Source organism: Nannospalax galili, unplaced genomic scaffold (genome assembly GCF_000622305.1).
Source record: "Nannospalax galili isolate Female #2095 unplaced genomic scaffold, S.galili_v1.0 scaffold280, whole genome shotgun sequence".
NCBI lineage: Eukaryota > Metazoa > Chordata > Mammalia > Rodentia > Spalacidae > Nannospalax > Nannospalax galili.
Genome location: NW_008347808.1, coordinates 6,250,083 through 6,257,563, shown reverse-complemented (window position 1 = coordinate 6,257,563; position 7,481 = coordinate 6,250,083). Strand labels below are relative to the sequence as shown.

The following is a 7,481-nucleotide window of genomic DNA, read 5'->3' as shown; positions in this document are numbered from 1 at the left end:
CCAAATCCTTATAAGTGAATATGTATCCAGACATAACTACAGGAACCAGGATAATGAAAAGGAACCAGGGCGGTAAAGGAAAAGAAAGAACCTGAGAGAGGAGAACAGTAGGAAACAGGGAGGTGTGGATAAAAATGAGTTATTTAAATGGGAGGGGATAGGGAGGGTTATCCAAGGAACCTTGAGGATAAAGGGAAAGAAGATGCTCGAGAGAGCTGGGACCATAGGAGAAGGGCATTATTAAGGGAGAAATGGGAAAAAAATGGGGGCACATTAAATGGGGAAACCATGGTGGAAGGGTTAGATGATGAGAGAGATAAATAATGCCTAGCTAGTTTTAAAAAACCAGAGGGAACCATATTAGTCCAACAACCTACTGACAAATTATACATAACAACTAGTTCACGGAACAAAATACATGTCTAGTCAAGGTTAATCAGAGAACATTTGGTTTTTACCCAAGCTTTATTTACATAGGGCCTGGTAATTAAAAGTACCAGACTAGTGGAACTAACCTTGTTGGATGTTTAACAGCCATACTTTAAGTCCTATATTAATCTGATCAGAAGGACTTAAAGGACAGTTTTTTCTCCTTGCCCTCCAAGGTTGACTAAGTTCCAGGGGACTATGGAGTATTTCACAAAATGTTCTGTAACTGTGGTTATGTTCCTGATCTTTTTACTGTTCATTGTGATGATTCCCCTTTCATCTCTGATTTTGTTGATTTGGAGCTGCTCTTTCTTTCTTTTGGTTAAATGAACTAACATTTCCTCCATGCTTCCAAGTGAAGCCAGCCATAGTCAAGTAGGACTTTTGACTTAATCTTCACATAGATGGAACTGGTAAAAGAAAGGAGCCAGGGGCTCCTTCCAAGCTCATGTGACCCCTTAGGAACAGATCCTCAAACGACCTTAGGAGTAAAAATAAATTGGTTTATGTGAGCCAACTGGATGGTCTTAAACACCCAAAAGGAAAGTATAACCAAAGATTAAAGGGATCAGTATATTTCTTTAAGAGTCATGTCTATAGCTAAAGGCTATATAACAAGAAACAATGCCAGACAGGAGATACCTTTGGCTTCCTTTGAGCTGTTGCACAGGGTGGCCCAAGAGACTCCCAGATAGTAACCCAGTATAGAACTGGAAAATGAACAGCAGACCCCAATCTTATCTAGAGGAATATTTTCAACAGCTTGCTGCTAACTGAGGAAGAGGTAATCTTCCTAAAACAAGGGACTCTAGATAGGAACTCAGAAGATGGGCCTGCACTGGGGAACAGCTGGGGGCACTGACAACACAGTGGACAGTAACAGGGATGACAGAGCATATGGGCTCCAGTGGGGGGGGGGTTATGGGAGGGCGCCATTTGGGATGTGGGTATAAAGATGAATAAGATCGTTTGGGATGTTCTGTATGACATACACACAAAAAATCAACAAAAAAATTTAAAAAGCTAGACTGGACAATATAGTGAGACTCATCTCAAAACAAAAACAAAAAGAGAAGCAATCAAAACAACCTCCAATAATTCACAGGGTTACTAAAAAGATAAAATAGGATGAAAAAGTAAGGACATTTTATAGATTAGTGCATCTCTCAACTCTCACCAGAGAAGCTTCTTTTTGCATCAGATAGCGATTAATAGAGACCCACAGTTGGTCAATGTGCATAGAATAAGGGACTGAGGAATGTTCTATAGTAAATGGGACACCTAAATCTTATCTTCTCCCATCAAGGCTCAGTGAGCCTTTCAGAAGAGAGGATGGAAAGATCATAAGAGCCAGAGGCAGTGAAAGACTACAATGAAACAGTGTCCTCCAGACATAATAGGGCAGTTGCATATCTGAACTCCCAGCAGTTTTGACAGCATGCACAAGAACCTAGCTAGCTTAAGCCAGATAAAATCCCAGCATGGAGGTGGGAGGTGAACATGAAGCCCCACTCCTAGCTGAGGAGATATTGGGAATTGATAGCTGCTGGGAGAGGAAGAGTCAGTTTTCTTTAAGGGTGTGATCCTGGGTAGGCTGACCCCACATTCTGGTGGAATGGACCCACACCCAAGTGTATTTGAGCAACCCAAATTGAACTTGGCGAGCTTTTATAAGAAAAACAGGGGGCTGGAGAGATGGCTAAGTGGTTAAGAGTACTGGTCTCATACAGAGGATCTGGGTTCAATTCCCAGCACCCACATGGTGGCTAACAACTGCGTGTAACTCCAGTTCGAGGGGAATCTGACACCCTCTTCTGATCTCCTTAGTCATTGCATGACATAAGTACACTTAAATGTATGCAGGCAATACACCTATACATAAAATAAAAATAATAAATAAAATAAGAGGATATGAAGTTGGAGGGGTGGAAAGAGGGAGGTGGCAGTAGAGCTGAGGATAGGGGAGAGGGGCTGAATATGATTAATCCCAGCACTCAGGAGGCAGAAGCAGGTGGATCTCTGTGAGAACCAGGGCAGCCTGGTCTACAGAGAGCTTCCAGGCCAGCTGGGGCTACAGGGAGACCAAAAAGAAAAAACAAATAAACAAAAAACCAAAAGCCACACACACACACACACACACACACACACACACAAAATTTTTTTTTTTGGGAGATAGGGTCTCTTCTGGTCTCAAATTCCCTATTTAGCTGAGATGACCTTGAACTTTTGATCTTGCCTCCACCTCTCCAGCGGTGTGATTACCAACATGGGCTACCTCACTCAGTTTATATGGTGCAAAGGATCAAATCCAGGGTTGCATGCATTCTAGGTAAACACTCTACTAACTGGGGCACATCTTTAGACCTTAATGTTCTTACATCAAAACTTTCAAACTTATCAGTTAGTAGCAACTGCATGCATTTAGGAATTGAATTCTAGAAACTGAAGTTTAGAAGTTTTCTAGACTGTAAAAGTCCTTTGATCAGAGTCCATCTTGTTCTCATAATGAAAAATAATTAAAAAAAAAAAAACCTGGGTGAGTAGTTGAGCGCCAAGATTAGAAGGCGGCCCAGGATCAGTACAAATGTGACATAAAAGCAGCAAAGGCAGGTTTGGCGGGGCTATATCAGAGAGGCTTTCTAAATTAGCTACAGCTATTTTCTAAGCAATAGGCAAAGCTAGTTCAATATAACGAAAACCAATACCACTGCTTTATAGTTATCCTGAATATTTAAGCTGGTCACTAATAAATAAAAATTAGAAAAAGAAATATACAGAGTATATGCAGGGCTAGAGAGATGGCTCAGTGGATAAGAGCACTGGGGCTGCTCCAGTAGAAAACCTGAGTTCGATTCCCAGCACCCACATGGCAGCTAACAACTATCTGTAACTCCAGTTCTAGGGGAATCCAACACCTTCTTTTGACCTCCACAGGTACTGCATGACATGGGTGCACTTACATAAATGTAGGGAATAGATTCATACACATAAAATAAAAGAATATATGCATATCTATTTATATTTACTTATATGAGAATCTTGCGGCTATATTCCTATAAAAAATCCAGGTAATTCATATACAGGATAAGACCCCTTGACCATCTCAGTCCTGCCAAAATTCCAACTCCCTCTTTCCAGAAGTATCAACTTTTCAGACATTTCCCCCAGATATTTACATACGTATACATTACATATCTAAACTTTTAACATATACATAGTAAATACTAAATACATGTAAATATCTATAGTATATGATATAATTATATATAAATAAAAATATATAGCATGCATACAATGCACACTCGTATTGCTATTCCAATTTCTATTTGCCATCTAAGGGTAAATTGTAGCCTTGTTAATGTTTGACATGAAAAGAAAGACTTCAAAATTTTTACCAGTCTAATGGGTGAAAAATAGTATCTTATCCTCATTTAAACACTAATTGTCTTACCAACCAATAATTCCCAATCACAGGGGGAATTTTTAAAATATCTGAGTCCTGGGCTGGAGAGATGGCTCAGTGGTTAAGAACAGTGCTGTTCTTCCAGAAGTCCTGCATTTGATTCCCAACACCCACATGGCAGCTAACAACTGTCTGTAAATCCAGTTCCATAGGATATGATGCCCTCTTCTGACATCTGCTTTGCATGACACAGGTACACTTACATACATGCAGACACTCATACACTCATATACATAAAATAAAAATAAATAAAATATAAAAAATAAAATATCTGAGTCCTGGTCACAACAATTTATAATAACCTTCCATGAATAGAAACTATGTTTGCCCATCTTTTCTAGAGCAATTCTTCACCACTGTTTGAAAATACTGTTTAGACATGAAAAACTTGGGTTCAGCAAGATGGCGCATTGGGTAAAAGTAGTTGCTGTAAAAGCCACATAAAGATAGGAGAGAATCAACTCCACAAGCTTATCCTCCCATCTCCACATGTATGCAGTACAACATGTATCCACACACCATATATATAAATAGACACATAATGATAAATATTTTTAAAAAACAAAAAACTTACATTTCTTAGAAAGAGAGAGATGTTTTCCATATGAGTAAAAGGTACTATTTATATTAAGGAGTCTATTTCTTCTTATGTTTGATTCCTAAGGATTCCTAAGACTAGACATCTTAGTGAATCCATAGCCATGCCCCATTATTTATACTTCCTTATAGAGTAAGAAATATACTAGAGGAACTCATTTTTCCATGTTTCTAGTTAACAGTAATAGCATAAGGGAGAAATTAATTTCTCAGTCTTACTAGTAATCTTTTGTTGACACCAGAAGTCAAAATACGTTTGACCTTAAAGCTGGGTGTGGTGGTGCACACCTTTATTCCCAGCACTTGGGAGGCAGAGGCAGGTGGTTCACTGTGAGGCCAGTCTGGTATACATAGGATGTTCTAGGCCAGCTGGGTCTACAGAGAGACCCTGCCCCCAAAAGACCAAAAAACATGTTTTTAACCTTAAAAAGGCTGCACAGTGTTCTTTGTTATCCCAGACAACTGAGTTGGCAGGTACCTAAGAGATATCAACAGACTTACATACATGCAGACACTCATACACTCATATACATAAAATAAAAATAAATAAAATATAAAGAAGATCACTAGATATTTGAGGATATGTCTTAAATAGAAGAGAGAATATACTATAGAAAGGAAATGAGGAGGAAACAGAGGCAAGACAGGGAGAATAAAACTTTGATAAATTTTAATTCCAATCTTTTAAAAATTTTTATTTACTATTGTTATTTTATGTCTATGACTGTAGTGTTTGCATGTATGTAAGTGCAAATGTATTGCACAATGCCTGAGGAGGTCAGAAGAGGGTGTCAGATACCCTGGAACAGGAATTACAGATGGTTGTTAGCTGTCATGTGGGTACCAGGAATCGAACCCAGGTTCTCTGCAAGAGCAATCAGTGCTTTTAACCGCCGCGTCATCTCTCCAGCCCCCTTAATTCCTAATCTTAATATGGATTGTACATGATAGAATATGTGAATTGCAGAAGAGCCACAAGCCTCATTAGGAAAGCCATAAATCCCTTAAAGTGTCTAACTGGCCCTAAATTGGCAGCCTGGCCTTGCTCAAGCCTTATCAACTGGTCACTGCCTGAACTGACAGAGCCTGTTTGTGGAGCGTACCTGTCTCCTTTAGTGTTATAGAAAACTCACCTGCCTGTCTGAGAAAAAGAGACCCTCAAGGACACCAAACCCAGGCACTAACAACTCCCATAAAGTGCAGCTGTGTCTCACAATCCTGGTATAAAAACTCCCCATTTTCTTTGTCTAGTTGTAGATGCTTTGTTCCTACAGACAGCCTCTACCTCTCACTGTATCTTCTTTGAATAAAGGAAGATATATTCCTTGCCTGTTGCAGGTCTGACTCTGGTTTCTTGTCTCCTACTCCTCTATCTCTCCTTTCATTCTCCAAAAATCTAACAGTACATCCAATAATAAAGGGCTCTATAAATAAGAAAAATTAAGAGTATCAAAGAGAAACCTTAGAAATTAGTAGGTAAATAAAAAACATTCATCAGTAGTGGAAGGAATTCTCCTAGAGAGTGGAATAAAAAGGACAAAGAAATAGAAAACAGAAGGGAGGAAGTAAGACAAGCAGAAAAGAAATACAAGAGATTCAATATCTGATTAGGAGTTGAAGAAAAGAGAAAATATACAAAACATTCTGAAGCAACAGCGTCCAAGTAATGATACAGAAAGATTTCTCAGAAGTCTTTGGGGACTGAAAGGGCCTACTCAGCACCAAGCACAATTAATGAGGAAAGACCCATACCAAGAATATCATTGTGACATTAAGTGACACTTGGGGACAAAGAAACAAATGGAAGTATCTAGAGGGAGAAACACAGGCCAGGTACAAAGAATCAAGGATCATAATTTATATCTTAACAGCAACACTGGAAATAGATGATGGAACAACACTTTCAAAATTCTAAAGAAAAACAATTTTCATAGTATTCTAAACAAAGCCAAACTAACACATGTACAAATGAAAAAGGAGCTGGAGAGATGGCTCAGTGGTTAAGAGCCTTGACTGCTGTTGCAGAGGATCTGGGTTCGGTTCTTAGCATCCACATAGAGAGTAATGATATCCTTAACTCTAGGCTCCAGGGATCCGACATGCCCTCTTCTGACTTCTGCAGGCATTGCATTACACATCTGCACTTATAGGCAAAACACTCAAATACATAAAATAATTTTTTTAAAAGAATGAAGTCGGGCATGGTGGCCTATGCTTGTAATTCCAGCACTTGGGAGGCAGAGGCAGGTGGATTTCTGTGAGTTCAGGGCCAGCCTGGTCTACATAGAGTTCCAGGCCAGCCAGGGCTACACAGGAGACTTTGCCTGAAAAAAGTCAGTCTTATCTATAAAATTACTCTAACAATGAGTTTAATTAGGGCAGTGAGATGGCTCATCAAGTTAAGGCACTTGCTCAACAAATTTGATCACCTGAGTTTATCCCCTAAATCCCACAGAATGAAAGAATCAACTCTCAAATACTATCCTCTGAGCACCTACACCTGCATGCACACACACACACATACACACACACACACACAGACACACATCATTCAGATAGTGCATTTCCAAGGACTGACAAAAATTTCAATCTGTAGTGGCAGCTGTTGCCCATCCTTCATAAATCAGTGCATTCTTCTGCCATCTGGCTTCCTTCTCTCTTCCCCAGAGTGGTTTTTAATCCCGAGAATATTCTCTAACAAGCATGCCATGAAATCCCTCCCAATGTCCTTTTTCTGTAACTCAGTTCGCCTAATGAGTTTTATTGAAGTTTATGTGATTCTCAATCTGATGTGCATTATAAGTTCTCAAGTTGATCTCTCAGAAGTTCCTGTGTTTGAAGTGTCCTGCTTTCTCCTTTTTCCCATCCTTACCACACATTCTCAAGAGAACTCTGGTTCACTCTGCTAGAATGTAAGGAAATCCAGGGTTCTATTTTTAAAAAGACTGGTTTGAGGTATTGCTCTCAGCATCATAATCCCACAGTGGGGCTT

General features: G+C 39.4%; 1 protein-coding gene across 2 annotated transcripts in view; it reads right to left on the bottom strand.

Moving 5' to 3' along the window:
• Window positions 1–7,481, bottom strand: part of Kif4a (kinesin family member 4A) — a 130,634-nt gene that overhangs the window by 53,614 nt on the left and 69,539 nt on the right. The gene's annotated exons all lie outside the window — the stretch shown is intronic.